Genomic DNA, 22,852 nt, shown 5'->3' on the forward strand with positions numbered 1-22,852 from the left:
ATCTCTCTCTCTCACACACAGCCAATAAATCCACAAACAGAATTACAGAGAAGATGATGACTTATGGGGATGTGGTGATTCTGATTCTCAGAAGTGAGTGACAGTAACAATTTGTGACTGAAGGCTGTGGACAGCGAGAGCATAGCTATCGTATTCTGATTATATTCTGGTCTCAGTGAAGAGAAAGCTCCTATGGGAGCCATGTTTGCTTGTCTGGGCATGAAGGACAGATGGTGCTGGAAGGAGATATTTGACAAAACTGTGATGTGATATGATGCGACGTGTTGGACAGCCCTACAGGCCAAAGCACTGGATCTTTATTTTAATAATGTGTGTGTGTTTCATGACAGGAAATATTTAGAGTACAGGAATTTAAATTAAAAGCAGAGGGAAATGAAGATCTAGTTTGTGTACTGGAGGCCCTTCTTGTATATTGGCTGGTTGAGTGTGCCTGAGCTTGTGTGTGTTTGTTGTACGCTGTAACACTCCTGTGGCTCCACCTGCCTCTCCTGCTGTCTTTCAGCAGCTGTGGCTCAGCAGGTAGAGCAGTAGACAGCAGTAGATGGCAGTTTAAGTCCCTGGTTCCTCCACTCCACATTGCCTTGAGCAAGACATTCAGCCGCCCAAGCAGCTCTGCAGGCAAGACATGCATGTTAGCACATGTGTATGAAGGAGAGGAAAATTGCTCAGCATTCCATCCAGCGAGGCTGAAACACTACTAAGATTGGCCAAAATAATACAAGCACATGCCTTCAGTTGTGTATTGTGGTTTCTGTAGGTGTTGCTTGTTCTGGCAAATCCTGTGACTGTTCAAGTTGGAATTTGGAGGGTTTGGAGGACAGGTTAGTATCTTGGGTTTTTTGTCATGTTTCTTGAGTCAGTTTTTGCAGTATAGACACATTCGCTCGTAACAATTTGGGAAAGTAAAGTGATTTTTGTCAAGTGCCCATGAAATGTTTAGATATGGTGAACATGCACACTACAAGAACTCCACTAGTGAACGCTCCAGAAAACAGAAAACCTTCTCCGTGGTCTAATTCGCTTTTAACATAACATCCATCCTTTTTCTTCCATCCAATCCAATTTAGGGTCACTATAGTATATATACATACTAGATCCTGATCTCCTGCTATTATATATATATATATATATATATATATATATATATATTGATCTCTCTGAGGTAACTTCAGCAATTTCTGATCAAGTCGTCTAAATCAGCGGTCTCCAACCTTTTTTGCACCACGGACCAGTTCATGCCCGACAATATTTTCACGGACCGGCCTTTAAAGTGTTGCGTATAAATACAACAAAATAAAACTAGTACCGGTACCGGAAAAAAGAAGATTTATTCATTTCACACGTGAAAAGACCCAGGAAAACCGAGTTAACGATAAAAACGATAACAAAATAACGCTGAAAACCGATAAAAACCCTGAAAACTATACATTTCACACCCGAGCCTCAACTCTCGCGGCCCGGTACCAAATGACTCACGGACCGGTCCGAGGCCCGGGGATTGGGGACTGCTGGTCTAAACCCACCCTAACTGGACTGCTCAAGGATGTTTTACCATTGATCCAATATTGTTGATATGCTGCATATAGCAAACTTTACATTTAACTGCAACGAACCTCTTAAATATTTGCAAAATCCTTAAAAATGAATTTTGGTTAATTAATTTCAGCCAGGATTTAAAGTACATGAAAAAGTGTACAAAAAGCACAAGTGTCTCCAAATGCCTTACATAATTTAAGTTTCTCTCTTCTATCAAATCTCACAACTGCGTTTGAAACCAACATTTTGCTAAAGATGCAAAAAATCAGTGAGATTAGAGGCTGAAGTCATATTTATGTGATAGATTTCAGTTTGTTGAATGATGTGTCTTCCTCAGACACAAAGGTTACCCGCGGAGTTCCACATGGATGTTTTAGGACTGATACTTTTCATCTGTTACAGTCCTCCACTGCTATGCAGATGACAATCAAGTGTATTTATCTATGTTGCTAGGTGATGCAAATAACAGGGATTGCTTAAAAACATAAAGGCTTTGATGACCCATGATTTTCTACTTCTGAAGCTATGGAACTTGGCCCTAAAAGCTCCAAAACACACTTTAAAAATGGATTTTTGATTTTAGTACTGCTGTGAGAAACCTTGGAATTATTTTTTGATTAGGATTTCTTTCTTAATTCACACATAAAACAAGTATCTTAGTCTGTCTTTGCTTGCATGCACTGTATTGTCAGATTTAGGAACATCATGTCTAAAGCAATGATAAAAAAGTAGTTCATACTAAATAGGGTTGTAATTAGTCAATATCCACATTTTTAGAAAAGTCTCCAGAAAGCCCGTTGTTGATCTAATGCTGCAGTGAAAATACTTAGAGAGAGAAATTATAGTTCTTCGTCTATATTACAGTGGGGCAAAAAAGTATTTAGTCAGCCACCGATTGTGCAAGTTCCCCCACTTAAAATGATGACAGAGGTCAGTAATTTGCACCAGAGGTACACTTCAACTGTGAGAGACAGAATGTGAAAAAAAAAATCCATGAATTCACATGGTAGGATTTGTAAAGAATTTATTTGTAAATCAGGGTGGAAAATAAGTATTTGGTCAATAACAAAAATACAACTCAATACTTTGTAACATAACCTTTGTTGGCAATAACAGAGGTCAAACGTTTACTATAGGTCTTTACCAGGTTTGCACACACAGTAGCTGGTATTTTGGCCCATTCCTCCATGCAGATCTTCTCAAGAGCAGTGATGTTTTGGGGCTGTCGCCGAGCAACACGGACTTTCAACTCCCGCCACAGATTTTCTATGGGGTTGAGGTCTGGAGACTGGCTAGGCCACTCCAGGACTTTCAAATGCTTCTTACGGAGCCACTCCTTTGTTGCCCGGGCGGTGTGTTTTGGATCATTGTCATGTTGGAAGACCCAGCCTCGTTTCATCTTCAAAGTTCTCACTGATGGAAGGAGGTTTTGGCTCAAAATCTCACGATACTTGGCCCCATTCATTCTGTCCTTAACACGGATCAGTGGTCCTGTCCCCTTGGCAGAAAAACAGCCCCATAGCATGATGTTTCCACCCCCATGCTTCACAGTAGGTATGGTGTTCTTGGGATGCAACTCAGTATTCTTCTTCCTCCAAACACGACGAGTTGAGTTTATACCAAAAAGTTCTACTTTGGTTTCATCTGACCACATGACATTCTCCCAATCCTCTGCTGTATCATCCATGTGCTCTCTGGCAAACTTCAGACGGGCCTGGACATGCACTGGCTTCAGCAGCGGAACACGTCTGGCACTGCGGGATTTGATTCCCTGCCGTTGTAGTGTGTTACTGATGGTGACCTTTGTTACTTTGGTCCCAGCTCTCTGCAGGTCATTCACCAGGTCCCCCCGTGTGGTTCTGGGATCTTTGCTCACCGTTCTCATGATCATTTTGACCCCACGGGATGAGATCTTGCGTGGAGCCCCAGATCGAGGGAGATTATCAGTGGTCTTGTATGTCTTCCATTTTCTGATGATTGCTCCCACAGTTGATTTTTTCACACCAAGCTGCTTGCCTATTGTAGATTCACTCTTCCCAGTCTGGTGCAGGTCTACAATTCTTTTCCTGGTGTCCTTCGAAAGCTCTTTGGTCTTGGCCATGGCGGAGTTTGGAGTCTGACTGGTTGAGGCTGTGGACAGGTGTCTTTTATACAGATGATGAGGTCAAACAGGTGCCATTCATACAGGTAACGAGTGGGGGACAGAAAAGCTTCTTACAGAAGACGTTACAGGTCTGTGAGAGCCAGGGATTTTCCTTGTTTGAGGTGACCAAATACTTATTTTCCACCCTGATTTACGAATAAATTCTTTACAAATCCTACCATGTGAATTCATGGATTTTTTTTTCACATTCTGTCTCTCACAGTTGAAGTGTACCTCTGGTGCAAATTACTGACCTCTGTCATCATTTTAAGTGGGGGAACTTGCACAATCGGTGGCTGACTAAATACTTTTTTGCCCCACTGTAGCTACTCTTCACTGGCTGCCTCTGATACAAAATTAACAATGATTTTCGTCACATAATGAGCCCTTAATGACAAAGCTCTTTCACACCTTAAAGACCTCATACTATCCAGAGATCAGTGATCAGGTCCCTCTCTTGTAAGCCAGATTCAAGTTTATGAGGTAGACACTGTCTCTACATTTCAATTAGACTTCAAACTTTTCTTGTTAATAACATTTTTTGCTAGTGGTACAGATAATGGAGGTGTCTTTGAAGCATCCCTTAGTTATGCTTTTGTCAGGGTGCCAAGCAACTTTCCATGATGCACCGAGCACCTCTTTATATGCCAATAATTGTCTTCTCGCTCACGTTTGATGGTTTTTCTGTCTTTTCTCTCTTTTTTTGCAGGTATTTGTGATTCCACAGCTGATGGTTCCAGAATCTTTGATCTGTGCTTGATCACACCGGTCGTTCTTGTTGCATTGCTGTTTCACATCTTTCTTTTTTGTAGATTTTTTTTTAAATAATAGCACACTATGTAACTTTATGTTGTTGTTGTGTTTCAAGCAGTGTGGGAGCAATCTACGGTTAGTTTTTACAGGCAAACCATGGAAAAAAATATAATTAAAGAGATTATAGAGATTATGTTGCGGTTTCAAAACACTAGCTTGGCAAACATACACCAAAAGTGTTAACATGTGAAACCTGGAACACTTTCTTGAGTTTCCTTTAAAAAGCATGGATCACTGTGTCCTGAAATAAAAAGGAACCTTAAAAAAAGATTCATCTGGTTTCAGTGTCCAGTTATGTCACAGCCCATCAATGCCTGCCTTTAAAGCCTGTTTACGCCATGTGTGCTTTTCTCTCATTCACTGCCAGCCCTTCAATTTTGCTGTCATTATTTGAGGCAGTGTGTTGATGTGAGGGTTTGAGCCCTTCGCTCTCAGTAGAAAGAAGGAAACAAGAGGCATCATTGTGCGACTTACCACTGTGCTTTGATCCAAAGATGATGGCGTTCAGTTCAACAGCTGCTGTTCTCTGTTTTCAGATTTTAGAGGGTTAAGCTCTCCCTCTCTCTCCTTTAGTTAATGTCCAGCTAATGACCAGTCTAGTATCAAATTACTTTCAGATTTCTACCATCTCTGTCTACTGTGGCAGCTGTTGCACGTGTTTAACATTTAGTAGGTGGAATTAATGCACACTGGTTACCATATTTGGAGACTAGGTAACTGCTTAGTCAGTCTTTGTTACTAAGTGGAATTCCAGTCTAATTATGGTCAAAATCTCTGATGCATTAAGAGGTATTTGTAGCCTTAATTTTGCAAGGCGAGCTGGTATTCTGACATCAGCTTATTGTGAGTTAATTGCCTGAAAACTATTTTCTTCAGAAGTTGGTTCAAATCTTTTCTTGACATCTTTAAATACAGATAAACCATGAAGCAAATGTAAACGAACTAAAAAAGAAACAAAAGACAGAAATTACAGCTGTCGTGGATGATGAACTCCAAGAGTCTGGAGATGAGTCCGAGAGAAAGATTTGGAAAAAATTATTCAAAGTGAGAGAGGAATCAGTTCAACTGGCCGTTGGCTCCGTTTATGTCTTTGGACATGAAAAATTTTATGGAAATGTTAGTAATCAATCAAATGCTGTTGCTCTGTAGGACACCCCAACACCATATATTTAAAAACTGATAGAACTTCCCTCATAATACTGTTACTGCAGCTTTTTCATAGCAATAACACACTTCATTACCACAAACCACATATTGTTATTATGAACGTTAGCTGCAGACAGACAGAGATGGCCCAGTAATCGTTCCGGTTATACTTCTTTTAAATCCACAAATCAATATCAACATTCTCGCTTAAAGTTCTAATAATAATACTCAGAATTTTGTATACACACATCTTTGTACACGTTTTTTAAAGTGACAGTTTAGCTCTACAAATATTCCAAAAGGATGCTGTTTATGTAGTTCCTATTTTAGCAGCTGAGCACCGGTACATTCTAGTAAATGAAGCCATGATGAGAGACGGTGGAAGTTTCTGGAACATTTTGTGCCTGTGGGATGCACCGTGGTGTGTCCTGCTGGTATATTACTACCTCCAAAATCCACCGTTGGAGAAGGAAGCACAGAGACAGATGCAGCAGCCCTGAAAAGTGTGTCCCCATGTGTGTGTGTGAGAGAGAAAAAGGACGGTCTGAATGCTGAATCTTGCTGCATGGTAATTAACATTTCCCTAGCATCAGCGGCTAGTGCTCAGGGCTAAAATGATCCACAGAGACCTCCCGAAAACTCTAGTGAACCCCATACACTTCTTCACTGACAAAAATGAAAGTTGAAGCAGATAAAGAGAAATCACCTACAGTATGCTAAGTATTCCAACAGGAAAGTATCCAAAAAAACGTAATCCTAGAAAATAGCAGTAGGAACTTACTTCATAGTATCAGCCTTTTGAGCAGTTTCTCAGTATGGTTTCCAGTGCAAATAAGTGAATGACAGGGTGAACTTATAAGCCAACCGAATCACTTGGAGAAAAATACAACAAGTTTTCCTGACCAGGATCATTTAGATACTCTAATGAACATGTAACCATTAGAGTAAAACAAAACAAAACAAAGCTGTAAAAATACAGTACAGTGTATTGTTTTCAAATGCAGGAGTTTTCCATCTTATGTTTTTTTTTAACCACACATTGAATTTTACCATTTAACACTTTTGGAAATGCCCATAAATAAATTCCATAATCCAGTCTTTAAGTCAGGGGTGTCAAACTCATTTTGGTCTGGGGGCCGCATACAGCTTAATCTGATCTCAAGGGGGCCAGACCAGTAAACTCATTCCAAAATTACATAGAACTAACAGTAAGTCCACTTTTTTTCTTAGTATTAGTGCAAAGAAGAAATAAATTATAAAAATCTTTACATTAAATTAGTTGTCCTTTTACACTTTTACTCAGTTTAACATTTATTTAAGTGCATTATACATAAAAATCTGATCACAGTGATTACACAATGTTTTAAAACATTTAGTCAACAAACAGTTTTGTGGAACTTAAAAACACTGCCCTGCATGTTAAAATACATCAAACATATCTAAATTTAGAAACGAATGAATTTAAAATCCATTTTCCACATCTAGGAAGCAATTCTGAACACATAAATTGAGGCCACACACTTGAAACCTTAAGTGGTAGCTGTTTTAAACAGACATTTGATGAAGTAAATTTGGCTCCTTCCTTGTTAATGCATAAAATGTAAACAAAAAAAACTCACATAGATAACATATGTGGCATGCATAAGACATAATATTTTACTTAACAATACTCATTCTTCTCTTGTAAATCTGTTTCTGACTACCACTGACTTTCACAGCAATTACTAGAGCAAATATTCACATTTGTTTATTTTTTAGTGCAACGTTCAAAGCACATAGAATTTAGTCTTGCTCAGTATTTGCCCCTGAAACTTGGCATCTTTTAGCCTGCACAAGTGCATCAATATCAGGCATCATATCCTGAGTAGCAGCCAGTTTCAGAATCTCATTTAAGTGCTTATGTGTGAGCTTTGAGCGTAGCTTTGTTTTATTAATGGTCATGAGTGAGAAAACTTGCTCACAAAGGTAGGTAGTCCCAAACATGGACAACATTTTTGCAGCCAGTGCTGTCAATTTAGGATAGCCTGGTAGGAGATACTTGTAAAATGTGTCCAAGCCCACAGAGGCAAATTTGTCCTTCAATTCTACATCACACTGCAAATCAATGATTTCAAGTTGCATGTCAACGGGCACATCAGAAGCTCTGACTGTGAATGGTGAGCGAAAAACTGCGAATTCTGTCTCGAGTTCGCTAAAGACCTGAAATCGTTTCTCAAATTCCCTCAGCAACCCTGAAATCTTGTCTTTTTACTGTTTCACGTCAGGATTAACACTTGCTGCGCACACATCTCAGAGACAGGGAAAATGAGCAGGGTCTCCGCTTGCTATCTGCGTCTCCCATAACGTGAGCTTTAACTTGAATGCATGTATGCTGTCATAATACTGTGTTACAATTTTTTTGCGTCCCTGAAACATTCTGTTCAGATTATTCAAGTGCTCTGTAATATCAACCATAAATGCAAGGTCCTGCAGCCAAAGTGGGCACTGTAATTCCTTAACAGGTTTTCCTTTTTTCTCCATAAATTGTCCGATTTCCCCACGTAGATCAAAGAAGCGCTTCAGCACAGCACCTCTGCTTAACCATCTTACCTCAGTGTGGTATGGCAGACCATGGGTAATGTTACAGTCACTGAGAAGGCTGTCAAACTGACGATGATTGAGACCTCTGGCTCGGATAAAATTAACAGTTCGGACAACCACCTCCATGACGTGATCCATTTTTAAGGACTTGCAGCATAATGCCTCCTGATGCAAAATGCAATGAAATGTCCAAAAATCACCCTCTCTATTTGCGGCTTGTACTTTCTCTCTGAACTTGGTCACAACACCTGCTTTTTTTCCCGATCATTGACGGGGCGCCATTAGTGGCCAGGCTTACGGCGCGGGACCAGTCCGCCCCGACCCTGTCCAGTGCTCCAACTACGGAGCGGAAAATGTCCTCAGCTGTTGTGGTGTCGATCATAGGCACCAACTCGAGAAACTCCTCTGTGACAGTCAAAGTATCATCAACTCCACGAATGAATATGGCCAGTTGAGCGACGTCTGTAATATCAATTGCAACAGAAAATGCCAGAAATGACTCCACTTTGCGTTTCAGTTGGCGGTCCAAATCTGCCGATTGTTCCGAAATCCTGTCTGCCACGGTATTTCTCGTCAGCCTAATATTGGCAAAAGCTTGTCGCTTCTCAGGACACACAATTTCAGCAGCCTTCAGCATGCAGTTTTTGACGAACTCCCCCTCAGAGTACGGCTTTGATGCTAATTCTACTTGGCTAGCAATTACGTAGCTGGCTTTCACCGCAGCATCACTGACCTCTCTGCTCTAGGTGAAAACAGATTGCTGTTTCCTCAGACCAACCAACATTTCATTTGTCTTCTGTTTTCTCAGTTCTCCGTGCAAGCTGTTGTATTTTTCACCATGTTGAGTTTCATAGTGGCGCCGAATATTGTACTCCTTAAGCACCGAAACTTGCCGCATGCACACTAGGCTCACGGGTTTCCCATTCACCTCCGTGAACATATAGGAAGAAGTCCATTTTTCTTGAAAAATCTGACACTCTGTGTCCACTTTTCTCTTTTTTGACAAAGACATTTCGCTGATGAGGGTGCCCGTTCCAAGAGAAAAAGCGGGTAAAGCGATTGAACTGACTAAACCACAACGCCCCCTAGTGAACAACATAGGAACTGCAGATTTTAAAGAAAATTAAGTTTATTCTTTTTTTTTAATAATGCAAATTTATCCCCGGGCAGACTAAACCCCCTGGCGGGCCGGTTCCGGCCTGCGGGCTGTATGTTTGACACCCCTGCTTTAAGTGATGACGTGGCGAGTCCTGCTAGAGTTAGAGTTCCAGGCCCCTAAAAACAGTCAGTGATCACTGTCTCTCTCTCGGTTTGTATTACCGCGATTTATTCTAAAGCTCAGTTTTTAAAACCTTACGATGTAACTACAGCCCAGCCCATGCAGCAGTATATGAATGACTAACCTCTTGTTGTGGATGGATTATCTCAGTTGTTCTCCTGACTGAAGTTTGGTCCGTTTACAGCATCCTCCCTTGCATTTGTCCCTAACCATCGGGAACCCTCACGTTAACTTTTATCAAGTGGAAAAAAAAGTTAGCGTTCATCCTCCAGCTTCACTGTTTATATTATGCTAACATAGCTGTGTTGCTAGCGATCACATAGCACATCGGTATATAGGCAAACTTCAGTAACCCTACAAACGTCACTGCTGTTTAGTTTTCTGCCTTCATTTATGTCGGAAGTGATAGCAGAGCTGTACGTTTTGCTTTGTTTCCGAAACCCCGCAGTCAGGACATGCTATATTGTATTTAGATGGAAGCTAGCGAGCTAACTCCCTGCTAACTTCTAACTTTGTTAAATTAAATAAATTCTGTTTTCATGGATGCCTGGATGTTAAACTTAATTGTTACACCTGGTAAAGCAGCAACGCTGATCGTTTTATTACCGATGAAAGAATTTAGACAGTTTTTAACTCTTAGTGATGCTGCAGTGATCGTTTGACTTACGGACCTGCAGCGGAGTTTGGGCCCAGACACGAGTAATGACTGAATGAATTGCCAGCACATTTTCCTTTTTTTTTAAGAGTTTTTTTTGTCTCACTGATTCTAAAAACACATATACAAATCATGTCTATATTTTCAGATGTGTAATTGTAAAAGTGTAATTTATTTAGGGTTTAAGAAGGTTCAAGGTCTAGTCTAATGTCTTCTGAACCTTCCCTAAAACTCTAAGTATGCAGAATAATAAAAGTAGAAGAACGAGTAAACCATAACAATGAAATTTATACCTCATGCCTTCACACCAAAGAAAACCCAGCAGTCTGTCTTGTGCACACATTTCCATCCTGCACCCTCTTATCCAGAAAACCAGGCTTTGGAATATTTTTTTTCCCTTTTGTGAACATTAAACACAAACAGCTTCCAATACCATTTGTCGGAATAGTCAAGCATCCTTGTTCATTTGGTTTCAGTTCCAGAAGTTAATTCATATTTATTCAAGTTATTCTTCATTCCACGTCCCTCTGGGCTAATAACTGATCCACAAATTAATTCCTCACTGGGAATAATAAGATTCTACATCAACTCACTTTACCTCAATTTGCTCAGCTATCTCAGTTTTCTGACTGCAGGCTGTTTGTTTGGTTTTGGCAGGGAGCTCCAACAGGGTTAGAGCACTCATTAGTTTTCCTAGTCGCGTCCTGTGATTTCTGACGTCCAGGTCTCAGTTTTCCATCCATCATATTCTGTGATAAATGATTCAGCAGAGGTTAGTTTATCTGAAGGTGACCTCCCCTTGCAGTTTCTGTTCTTATCAGCCTGTCAGCTGAAGGGATCATTTTTCAGTCTCCAAGCTGGCAGTTAAAGGGACTTGGCCATTTTTCTTCCTCTCTCTGTCCCTCCACACACACACACACACACACACACACACACACACACACACACACACACATATATGTATATATTAGGGGTGCAACGATACACAAAATTCACAGTTCGATATTTTTTGATACAAAAATATGTTCATACCTTTTTAATTTGTCATTTATTAAAATTATAAATATATATTTTAACTCAAAAGTACAGTTTTTAAATTTAATGTTGCTGAAACAACAAAGTAATAAAAAAATAAATCTATCTGATCGAGAAATCACTCATCTTTGGAAAAGAAAGTTTCCATCCATCCATCCATCCATCCATCCTCCGTGAATCGCAACCTTATCGTGGTGGAGGGGTTTGTGTGTCCCAGGGATCCCAGGGGCTATGTTGTCTGGGGGCTTTTGCCCCCTGGTAGGGTCTCCCATGGCAAATTGGTCCTGGGTGAGGGACCAGACAAAGAGCGATTCAGAAGACCCTTATGAAATGAACATCGAGGGAACAGTTTACCCTGCCCGGGATAGGGTTACCGGAGCCCTGGAACCCTGGAGCCAGGCCCGGGTAGGGTGCCCGAGGGCGAGCGTCTGGTGGCCGGGCCTTAGTCCATGGGGCCCGGCTGGGCACAGCCCGAAGAAGAGACATGGGCCCATCCTCCCGCAGGCCCACCACCCGCAGGAGGCGCCATAGTGGTCGGGTGCATTGTGTGCCGGGTGGCGGCCAGGAGCGGAGGCCCTGGCGGACTGACCCCCGGCTGCCAAGACTGGCAAAAGAGAGTTTATTACAGAGAAACGTCTCTTTCCAAAATAAAAGCTATACTATACGCTTCTTCTGGGCTATATTCTCAGCAGCATATTAAACATATCAGGTCCCCATAAGGAGAATCATGTGCTAACTGCTGTCTAAATGACTCGGGTAAAGTTTGTAGCATGCGTGCTTGTTGTTTTTGTCTGCTTCCACTTGTCTTTGCACGAGGATGATGTCGGAGTAAATGTGCAGTCATATTCGTTGTGTTCCCACTAGTGCTGTCAGCGTTAATCTGAAATGACGTTAACGCCACAACACGGCAAATCTCCGTTAACGAGCTAACTGCGCTAACGCACTAGTTCCCACCAATTGAGCATTGCGTGGCACATCCAACATACTGTTTTACTTTTGTCCATGATGCGCTTACCTTCAGGGTCATACGTCACATGAAAACCAAAATAGTTCCAAACGCCAGATCTGAATGAGGGTGGGGGAGGTTCAATTTGCCATGTTGCAACGAGCTTAGCTTCTGTCTTGCTAGCTTGTGCTGCGCTCAGTGGATCTGCACTCGACAGTGCAGCCTAGGCGGAGTAGTCGAACGCAGATCCACTGAGCGCTCAACACAGACAGCATCGTCAGAAGAAAAGTTGATAAAATAAATTTAAAATTTTGTATTGTTCGATACATATGCGTACTGAACCAAAAGCACTGTATCGAACGGTTCAATATCGATACGAGTATCGTTGCACCCGTTGTTCTAAGAATGTCTAAATCTCAACAGTCGAGTAATGTAATGCAAAACCGGTAACATCTAAATTGAATCAGAACTACACATTTTGTGTGTCCGGGGCTGGGCGCTCAGGTCATGTGCCAGCTCACTCCCGGTGGCTACTTGGCGGGGCCTGGCGCCTGCTGCTCGGTCAGGCCTCTTCCGGGGCGCGGGGGGCCCTCGGGCCTCCGGCCTTTGTGCCTGCGGCTCGGTTCACTCTGGCACAGCTGGCTGCCGGCGGAGCCGGCGGGCACGCCGGTGCAGCCCCCTCTAGCTTCTGTCCGGTGGCTACTGGGTGACCCCTCGTCTGGGGATCCTCAGCCCTTCCCATGAAGGTGGCACGGATGCCCCTCCGGTGGTCCTCCTTGGGCTCTTGCACTCTGGGGCCTCTGGATGTCTGGGGCCTGGATCTCCTCCATGCCTGCTTCATGCCCTGGGGGACAGGGCTATGGCTCTCTACATCCTCTAGCAGACCATTACATGGGGAAACCATTTGAATACAAGTGCGCAGATCCACACAGGTGTGCACATGGGTGTTCACTGTTCGTAGACTTAAATCACACCTTTCTTGGCTGCTACTTCAAAGCACATTGTGCGCTGTCTGTGCTGCACAACAACATTCAATATTTAGTATTTACTGCTGTTTACACTTAGCTAGATTAATGCGATGGTGTTGTGTATAGTATGTTGCTTTGTTTTGTTTTTTTTGCTTGTTTTCTATTCTTTTTCTCTCAACAGGTGATTCCGGAGATATTTTTTCTTCCCCCCTTTCTCACTGTCCCTCTCCCCTTCTGTTTTTCTTTTCCTTCCTCTTTCTTTCTCCCTTTCCTATCCCTCACTCATGTCTGTCCCGTCTGTAACAACTGAAAATAAAATAAATAATAAAAACAAAGGTCGATCAAATGGACCAATACGGCAATGCCATGATGATCCATTTGGCAAAATAAATCCATTGGGTATCCTTGTTGGTCTTCAGACAACAATTCTGACGGCTAAAGAACCAAATGGGACAGGCGGAAAAAAAAAAAAAAAAAAAAAAAAAAAAAAAAGAACTACACATTTTGGTAAATTTATGCATATAGTAGGCGCTGAGATCCTGCCTTCCTCAGTTCTAGCCTTCAAGCATGCAGTGCAGAAGAAACAAAAACAAGGTGACATATTTGTCACTGACTGGCTCACTGGGGGAATCTATCATTCCTTTGGGAAACCACGTTTACCGCTGCCTTATTACCAAAAGCAGTGTGCTTCAAAAAGATACAAAAAACAAAAAGCTCATCTGTTTTCAAAGTCAAAGATAAAAGCTGTCCCTGGTAATTCAAAAAATACTCACATGAAGCTTATCTAATATAGCCGGCCCTGTCTGCACACTGCATTTCATACACGTTAGCATTTTAATTAACAGCAACAAGCACCTCTACCAGAAATGTAAAACAGGGACTTTCTCTCTGTGTCTCGGTGTGTGACTCTGCTGCAGACACCGGACTCCATCTGGCCCCCACCTGGCTCCCGAGGCCTTTCTGCTGCCTTATCGTGCATCATCGATTAGGCTCGGGGATGAAGCTGTCCGGGGACCACCCATTTGTTTCACTCCTGCTGTTGTTTACGATCACTACAACCCCCTATCATTCTCTCGCTCCATCTCTCTCTCTCTCTCTCTCTCTCTCTCTCTCTCCCTCGCACACACACACACACACACACACACACACACACACACACAGCTTCCAGTCCCCTGGAGGAGACAAGAGAGAGTGTGGCTCCAGAAGTGACAGAAGTGGGTTGTGTTGGTGCATTACTGTGTGTTGTGCCTATACAAAAATTTTAATTGAAAAAACACTTTTGCATTAAGATATCAGGATATGTCATGTTTGTTATTCATTCAAGACTGTAAATACAAAAACAATGCTTTGACGGCATTATATAAATCTCAAGTATTCATAAAACCTTTCTTTTTGTAAAGCAGTACAAATACTGTACTAACGTTGCTGATTGTTTAGTTGGAAACAGCACTGTCTTCAATGTTAGCTAGCTTCCTGCTTACTGAACGTGTTTGTGCATTAGGTCCTCTACAGAACGCTGACCAGCTAATGTACCATCTACGTCCACACAGGAACCATTCAGTACCACTTGGTACGCTGTACTTGCACACCTAAAATATCAGAAAAAGCTTAGAAGATCAAACATAAGTGATACATCCATTTTTTTAACTTAATGTACATGTATATTTGTGCAGTTTGTTACTAGCAGCCTGTTGCAAAAACATATCATTTGTTCCCATTCCTTAAGTGAAATCTATGAAATCTATGCCAACGATAACACAGTTTGACAGGCATAAAATAGTATTTTTGTACCACCAAGGTTAATCCCAAAGAATCATTAGCCAAAGTGGCAGTTCTATGAAAACTATGAACAATATCTGAAGGTCATATCCTTAAGAATTAGGGAAAAAATCCAGCAAAGACCAGACAGAGGACCAGAGAGATCTGGCACTTCAGCTGATCCATCTGTTGTTCACCAAAGCCTCATCAGACGTGGTCTCAGTAAAAGGCTGTCAAGAAGCCCATCTTAAGGAAGGGAAGCAGGGAGAAGAACTGGATTGAAATCAGTGTAGTGATTAGGGCTGTCACGATTAGTCGACTAGTCACGATTACTTCGACTATCAAAATCGTTGACGACTAATTTAATAGTCGACGCATCGTTTGAAGCTTTGTAAGATCCCAAAAGACGCAGGAATAAGTAGTAGGATTTAAGAGTGTAATAACGGACTGAAACAGAAGATGGCAGCACTGCATGTACAAGGATGCCAGCTGCCGTTAAACCCCGAAGAAGAAGAAGCTGTGTCCCAGAATTCATAGCGCAGCCCAGCTCAGTTTCCAAAAATGGTGGCAGCTAGTTAGTTTTAATATTACTCTTATTATTCTTTCTGGGTCACAAAATAAATGTTTAACATATTTTCATGCGAGAATGTAGCTGTGTAAACCTCAAATATCTGCTCAGTTTATCAAGACACCACATATTTTCAAAAGCGCTCCGACGTTTTCGGAGACGTCTGTTACCCACTAGCTCGATAGCTAGCCGGGGGCTAGGCTCACTAGAGCCGTGAGAACACCGGACTCCGGAAAATCGTCTTCAAACCCACCGCCCTCTTTCGCTACTCAGGTTAAATATATATAAGTCACTTAGATAACTTAAAAATGTTATTGTTTGGCTTTTTTTAGTATTTTATTTGTTCCTGAGTAAATCGGTTTGGCTGAGATTAAAGTTATAGTTTTTACACAGCTGAATAAACGTCAAGCAGACAGCTGATTATCAGAAGTGTGAGATGCTCGAGAATTTACTCCGGTGTCCTGTTATATTTTAGATAGCAAGGAGTTTATTAAACTTCACTGAAACAATCTGCAAATTTCATTAAAATTTAATAAACTATCATCTTGTCTTTATTTTTAGTTAGCACATACCTTAAACACTTAAAGCTGTAAGCTAATGATAGTTATATAAGAGCAGATGCTGCTGGTGCAATAAGCTGTACGTTGTACGTCCAATGGATGATGATCTGATCAGTTGACTAATCGCAAAAATAATCGGTGACTAGTCGACTATCAAAAGAATCGTTTGTGGCAGCCCTAGTAGTGATGAATCTAAATTTGAAAATTTTGGTTAATATCATCATCCACACGTATGGACAAACCTCAATAGAACAAACAATAGAACTGATCTGTCAGTTATCCTCTTTAGAGCTCATATCCCAACATTACTGAAGCACTGCAGTACTGTCCTGACAGAGAGTGCAACAAAATTCAGCCGTCAAAGACGAACTTTGAATGCCCTTCAAGTATTCTGGAAAACTAATCCCTATGACTATTTAAAGAAATTACAAAAAAAAAGCTATATCAAAGGGTTAAAGTGAACAATCCAGGTACAGATATCCATAAGCTGTGGTATCAGTACCTCAGCATGAAGTAATAAAGGCAGTAATGTTTTTAAGTGTAATATCTCCTCATATGTTCTTGAATTCAGTTGGGATCACAGCCTGGAGACTGCTACTCAAAAAAATTAAATGAAAGCTTGCCTAAGGGAGTTGAGACTGTGTTGAAATAAATAGGTGGTCATGTTAAATACTGACTTTCAAAATCATTAAACAAACTCTGTTTTTGCTTTATATGAGCATAAAAATAATTTGCCAAACCTATTTCCGACTTGCCTAAAAAATATAAAGAAAAGAGGGGTAGCTCAAGACTTCAACACCATACTGTCAATACAGCTGATGTACAGTAAATTTGTTTAATTTAATTTGTTTTTTCATATATTTAGTATAAATATCATTAGATGTAATATTCTTGTGAAATAAAGTAAGTATGAGGCACCATCAGGCACTGGGTCGTAGCTGGGTACACTTCACTTGGTGGCCTGCCTGCCCTGACACTGTGGACAACTTTGTGTAAGCATATTGCACAGCCTGATAATGGTTTGTTCAAAACTGGGATTGTGTAGAAAAAGTCTAGACATAAATGGGAACTGGTACAGCTGAATCAATTCTAGGGATTTATATTTACACATTTAATTTTCTGTATGATTAATCCTTTTTTTAAAATTACTTATGAAAGTGAGTGCAAAAATGTCACTCCATAGCGTTCCAACGGCAGAGTTCTTTTTGTGTTGGTTCCATGTCTTACCAATAAAGGGCTGTAGTGGAAATCAAATCTGTTATAGAAAGTCTGTCAAGTCCAAACATGGAGGAATCTCATCAAGAGGAATTCTTCCAAACCAGATTAGTCAGGCTGCTGTAAAGTCATTTACAACTTGCAGGTATTTCGTGTCTTTTTATTAGAGATGGCACGATACCACTTTTTTATGTCCGATACGATACCGATATCATAAATTTGGATATCTGCCGATACCGATACGAATCCGATATAGTGTGTTTTTTAATCAATAAAACGTTTTTTTAATATCTTGCTGCATTTTGTATAAGTTTATACTCAAGTTCAAATAAATAACAACACTAAAGCTATTCTGTTAAACCTTTATGTAAAAAATACACTGCGCCCAAAATATTTCATAGTTCAGCAATACTGATCAATCTAATAAACTTAAACCTGCTCCATCCTCCCTATTCTGGTATGAGTACTATACTAATAGGGTTGCAAACTCCCAGCAAAAAAAAAAAGGGAACCACCCTCCACCTCATGATGCTTAATCGATGTAATCAAAATTAATTTGATGCAGGGGGGAAAATGCACAAAAATAAATTATTTTTCAAGAATAATTAAATAGATTCAACATCTTTCTTCAACAGAATTGTAGACTGCACGGATGGTATCTTCCCGAAGGAAAAAGTAGTATAGCTTACTATATTAGACTTAACAGTTACTATATACAGTAATGGACTTCTATATATTTTACAACAGATTAAAACTTTGGGTGTAAGAGTCAGATAATTATTTATTAAAAGCTAGACATTTTAAATGAGAATAAGAAAGAAAAGTATGTCTTTGTGCCCCCTTTTGCCTGTTCATGCCCTATCGGCCCCCCCTGGCTACACTTTGCTAGATCCGCCCCTGCACAGTTACCAGCCGTCAGCTGCGTAGAAAAAGATCCTGGTGTAGAAAATAATATTAAATAAATTCTAACAACAGCATATCAAGCTTAAACGTGCTGCTGTTGTTCAGCCGCTGGTTTCCTCTTTCTGGTGAGAAGTGGGCCAAAAACAAACAAGAGAGACGGACTCGCGACAGAAAAGCCGATCAGCTGATCATTAAGCAGTTTCACGATTGAAGCAGCAGCAGGAGAGGGAGAGAGAGAGGCAGTCGCTCCATATATCTGTTGTTAAGCTTAACGTGGAAACGCTTTACAAACATTCAGAGATGAACTTACACACTTGCTTTACTTCTCTCTGGGATAACTTCCTCGGAGATGAAATGCTGGTTTGCTAGCAAGGCTACAAATACACACAGCTGCTCTATCACGTGATGCATACTGCTGCTACGTGCTACAGTTATGAGCCGAGTTACGCCTTGTCGCAAGTTTTGTGAGGTGCTTTTTTGATATTTAATGGATCGGATTACATTTTTTATTTCTCACCGATATCCGATCCAGTAATTTGGATCAGTATCGGACCGATACCGATACGTAATATCGGATCGGTCCATCTCTACTTTTTATTCACGGTCTCATCGCTGACTGGTTAGTAGACTTCCCTGCATGCCACTCAAGTGTGCTTCAAGTCCACGCGTCAAGTCCACCCCCTTGTAAAGTGCTTTTGACCAGAACCTGCAGCTGCTGTATAATTGGTTAAGGCTATCACCGAGGCTGCAGAGTGACAAGACTGACCTTGATTTCGGTAGAGCAGTCCCATATGGTCTACTGGTTAGGATTCCTGGTTTTCACCCAGCTGTTCAACTCCCGGTATGGAAGCATGACTTTAATGTGGCCATAAGTTGATGTGTTCTTTTTGCTATTGCCATGCTGGATTAAATGGGGAAAGGTGTTGGCTGAAGTCCAACAAACCTCTGGCTAAGCACATGGTATAAAACAGCTAACTGTTCAGATCAGTACTCTACAGTCCAGTGACTATCAATGATGAGGATGTACACATCCTGGACAAGCAGGACTGCTAGTTTGCGCGGGGAGTCAAGGTGGCTGTTTTATGTGAAAAGCAAATGACCATCTTCGAACTGAGGGAGGGGGCATTAATAACACTCTGGATTTGGTCGTAACACTTGGCATAGAAACTGAACAGTTATCACAACCCAGCACTGGACAATAAATGTCATCACAGTAGATGCCATTCTGAAAGTGCTGTATCTGAAAGTATCTACAGTAGGTTACAAAACTGATTCCACGAGAATATAGAGCAGCCACCTAAACTTTACTCCCACAGAGGTTTTGTTATAAACTGGCAGGATTGGACCCAAACGCAGACTTGCAGAGAGGAATTAAACTCAAAGCACAGCTTTATTGTTGGGGAATACAAATGAATTTAAACTGGAATACAGGAACCTAAACTAAACACACAGAAAAACACACAGCCACGAGGAAGATTGCGACGCAGACATAAATACACACAAACAAACCACAGGAGGGAACACAGATGAACATGATTTAACTAACTAGACAAACAAAACTGAACATGACACACACCAGACAGGAGAGTATCAAAGTAAAACAGGAAGCACTAAGACTCATACTAATTCACACACCATGACACGGGAGCTGGGAGGAAAGAACACTCAGGGAAACGAGGGGAACAAGGGCGATAACGGAAGGAAACAAAGAGGGCGACACGGAAACAGTTAAGGGAGACGAGACACAGACATGCAGATAACATGCTAACTGGAGGGGAAATGGCATCGCACTCATTTAGAAAAACTGTTTATTACTCGAATACCTTAATATTCACTCATCACTGATGACTTTTCTTCCCCATTCTGATGCCCATTTTGCATTTCCACGTCCACATATCTAAATGCACTGAATTTCTGCCATCTAATTTGCTATACATACAATATACATGAAAAGAATGTCCGGTAAGTGTTTGTGGTTCATGTCATTATGTTAAATAGATTCATATAGATTCAGTGTATGCAGCTTGTGCACACGCAAATTTAGGGCTGAATGTAAATACAGGTTATTGTCCTTTTTAAATGGAGGTTCTGTCTCCCACAACTGTCCTGTGCTCCAAATGGAAATCTCCTACATGGCAAGCATACTGATAGACTGTAATAACCTCATCCTGTGACCTGTCAGCTTTGACAAGTGCACCAGGTGCACTGCAAAGTGTCGCCTCCACACTTTAGTGTTTTTCACAAGGTTTTGGAATCTGATTGTTTGGTCCATTTGCACAGGGACACAACTGACAGGGGACTGCGGTAATTGGATTGATGTTGGAATGTGTGTGGCCATCAGTTTCTTAGATAATTCCCCTGACTCACTCATTAGACTTGGAAGCAGGTCTTTAATTAATTATATTTCAGCTCCAGCTAATTAAGGGTGGAAATACGGTATGAATGAAAATAAATGAAAGGTGGGAATCAGCTTGTTCTTGTTGATGGCATCATAAATTTTCCATTTCAAAACAAGAAGTAGAGTGGAACATTTTTAAATTGCAAAGTGGAAAAATAAGGTAATGTTTTCAGCAGGGTAAATAATCCTGGCTGACACTAGAGTGATATAAATGGGAAATGCTTCACAGTTATATGGCTGTTTTTTTACCTTAGCTAGATTCTACAAAGCACTTTAGAATATGTTTATTACTCAACAGTTCATACACGCTCACGCACCAGTTGCTTATTTAGTATTTGTAAAATAAAACGAATGAAAATGTGAAAAATGAACAACAGTGGGCAATAACAATAACTTTTAGTTCCCACTGAGAGAGACTGGCTTTTCTTTCCTACTATTAGTTTCTTAATATATCCATTTACTGTGATGCATTTATTCATGGATATCAGGGGTGGGCAGCATTTCTTTTCTCAGAATGCCAGCATGACTTAGATACAGTAAGCCAAAGGCCACAGCTAGTGCTGTAGTTATAGTATTAAATATGTTGAAATAGTGGCACATTTATATATTAAGGTCAGTGTAGGGACTTATTAAGTAACGCGTTACAGTAACTACGTTATTATTGTGGTAACGAGCACGGTAACTAGTTATTATGCCAAAATCAGGAACGCGTTAGTCGTTACTGGGATTTAGATAGGCTCGTTACTCGTTACTTCGTGTGGTGGCATCGCGGAGCTTCCACAGATTCAGTAACATTAGCAAGTGGTGGAGGCAGCAGGTGGATGAGGGAAGGGGGAGGCAGGAGGAGGAGCAGAGACCCGAGGCGGCCGCCGGTCCGAGTGTCAGGTGAACTGAACTTCAGGATCTGTGATCCCAACTGAATTTAAGAAGATATAAGTAGATGTTACATTTAAAAAACATTACTCCCTTTATGCTCCCTAAAGTACTGCTACCACAGTTTATGGAGATTTAGGCTCTGGGGAAGCCAGGTATGTGCAGGTATGGTTTTACTGATATGTAGTGTGGGTTGAGTGTCATGCTGAAGCTGTTGGAAACCAGGTGCTTTCCATATGGTATTGCATGGTGAATCTGATGGTGCTTTTCTGTGTTTATAATTCAATGAATTTTGACAAAATGCAGCCCTGGATCATGACAGCATCACTGTGTTTTACAGATGTCTGCAGACACTCACTGTTGAGCGTTCTCTCCTGATATTCTTTGTATTTGAATTAATTTTAATAAACTTTTAACCAAATATGTAAAATTTGGATTCACCACTCTGTCAGGCATGGATTTTAGTTTCAGTTCTTATAGAAATCTGCCTTTTCTCCCCATTTCCTTTCCTAAAAAATGGCTTCTTGAGGCCACCCTTTCACTGAGACCATTTGTGGTGAGGTTTTGGTGAACAGTACATGGATCTACTGAAGGTCCAGATGTATCTCTCAGGTCCTGTGTCATTTTTTTTCCCTGTTTCTTAAGTACATGGCTTTCAGATACTGTTCATAGTTTGTTTTTTGTTTGTTTTAGGTCTGTCACTTCTTTTGTCCTCCTCTTGTACAGTTTTCTCTAATTTATTAAGGACACGCTGCATACCACAGTGAGGTATGCCAGGTTTTTGCCTTTTTTTGAGAATCACCTTGTTGGTGTCTGCCAAGTTGTGTTATCTTTGGCTAAAGAAATTGGAATAAATGTGTTTTTGCAACAGGCTGCTAGTAATAGAGTGCCTAAAGATACAATTTAAAATCTGGTATTTTCTCTGTTATGTGTAGACACAACACTTGCAGATCCCTTTTTCATGCTTTAATGATACATAGGTCAGTATTTAGTGGTTAAACAAAAAACATTCCTTTCAAAAAGGTGTCTTGAGACTTTTGTACAACATTATCATGAGCCTTTATATTCTAAAACCCACCTGCTGAACTCTAATTGCCCAGTTGTCTATATAACAACAGCTAAGCTCATAGTGATGGGATTTCTGGCTCTTTTTAGAGAACCGGCTCTTTTGGCTCCGAACCGGCTCTTCAGGTTGTTTTGTTGCTTTAATTAATTTATTATTAACAATAATATAAAATTATGCACAAAAGGAATTACTAATGTAAAAAAAGTGGTTTTATTTACATATGTTTATATATAAATATATGTGGTGGCCCCTAGAGACAAAACACGTACAAACTCCAAAACACATTTCGAGCGTTAACTGAACTTCCAAAACAGAGCTACTAGATCACTTAAGTTACACAATTGAAAGCACATGTGTATTGTTTGTGTATTTATACACAAGCATTCATA

General features: G+C 40.7%; 1 pseudogene; it reads right to left on the bottom strand.

The window, feature by feature from the left end:
* Window positions 1–4,029: 4,029 nt before the first annotated feature.
* The window catches only part of LOC146498697 (general transcription factor II-I repeat domain-containing protein 2 pseudogene), a 28,357-nt pseudogene continuing 9,534 nt past the window's right edge, over window positions 4,030–22,852 (bottom strand).

Source organism: Neolamprologus multifasciatus, chromosome 17 (genome assembly GCF_963576455.1).
Source record: "Neolamprologus multifasciatus chromosome 17, fNeoMul1.2, whole genome shotgun sequence".
Taxonomy (NCBI): Eukaryota; Metazoa; Chordata; class Actinopteri; order Cichliformes; family Cichlidae; genus Neolamprologus; species Neolamprologus multifasciatus.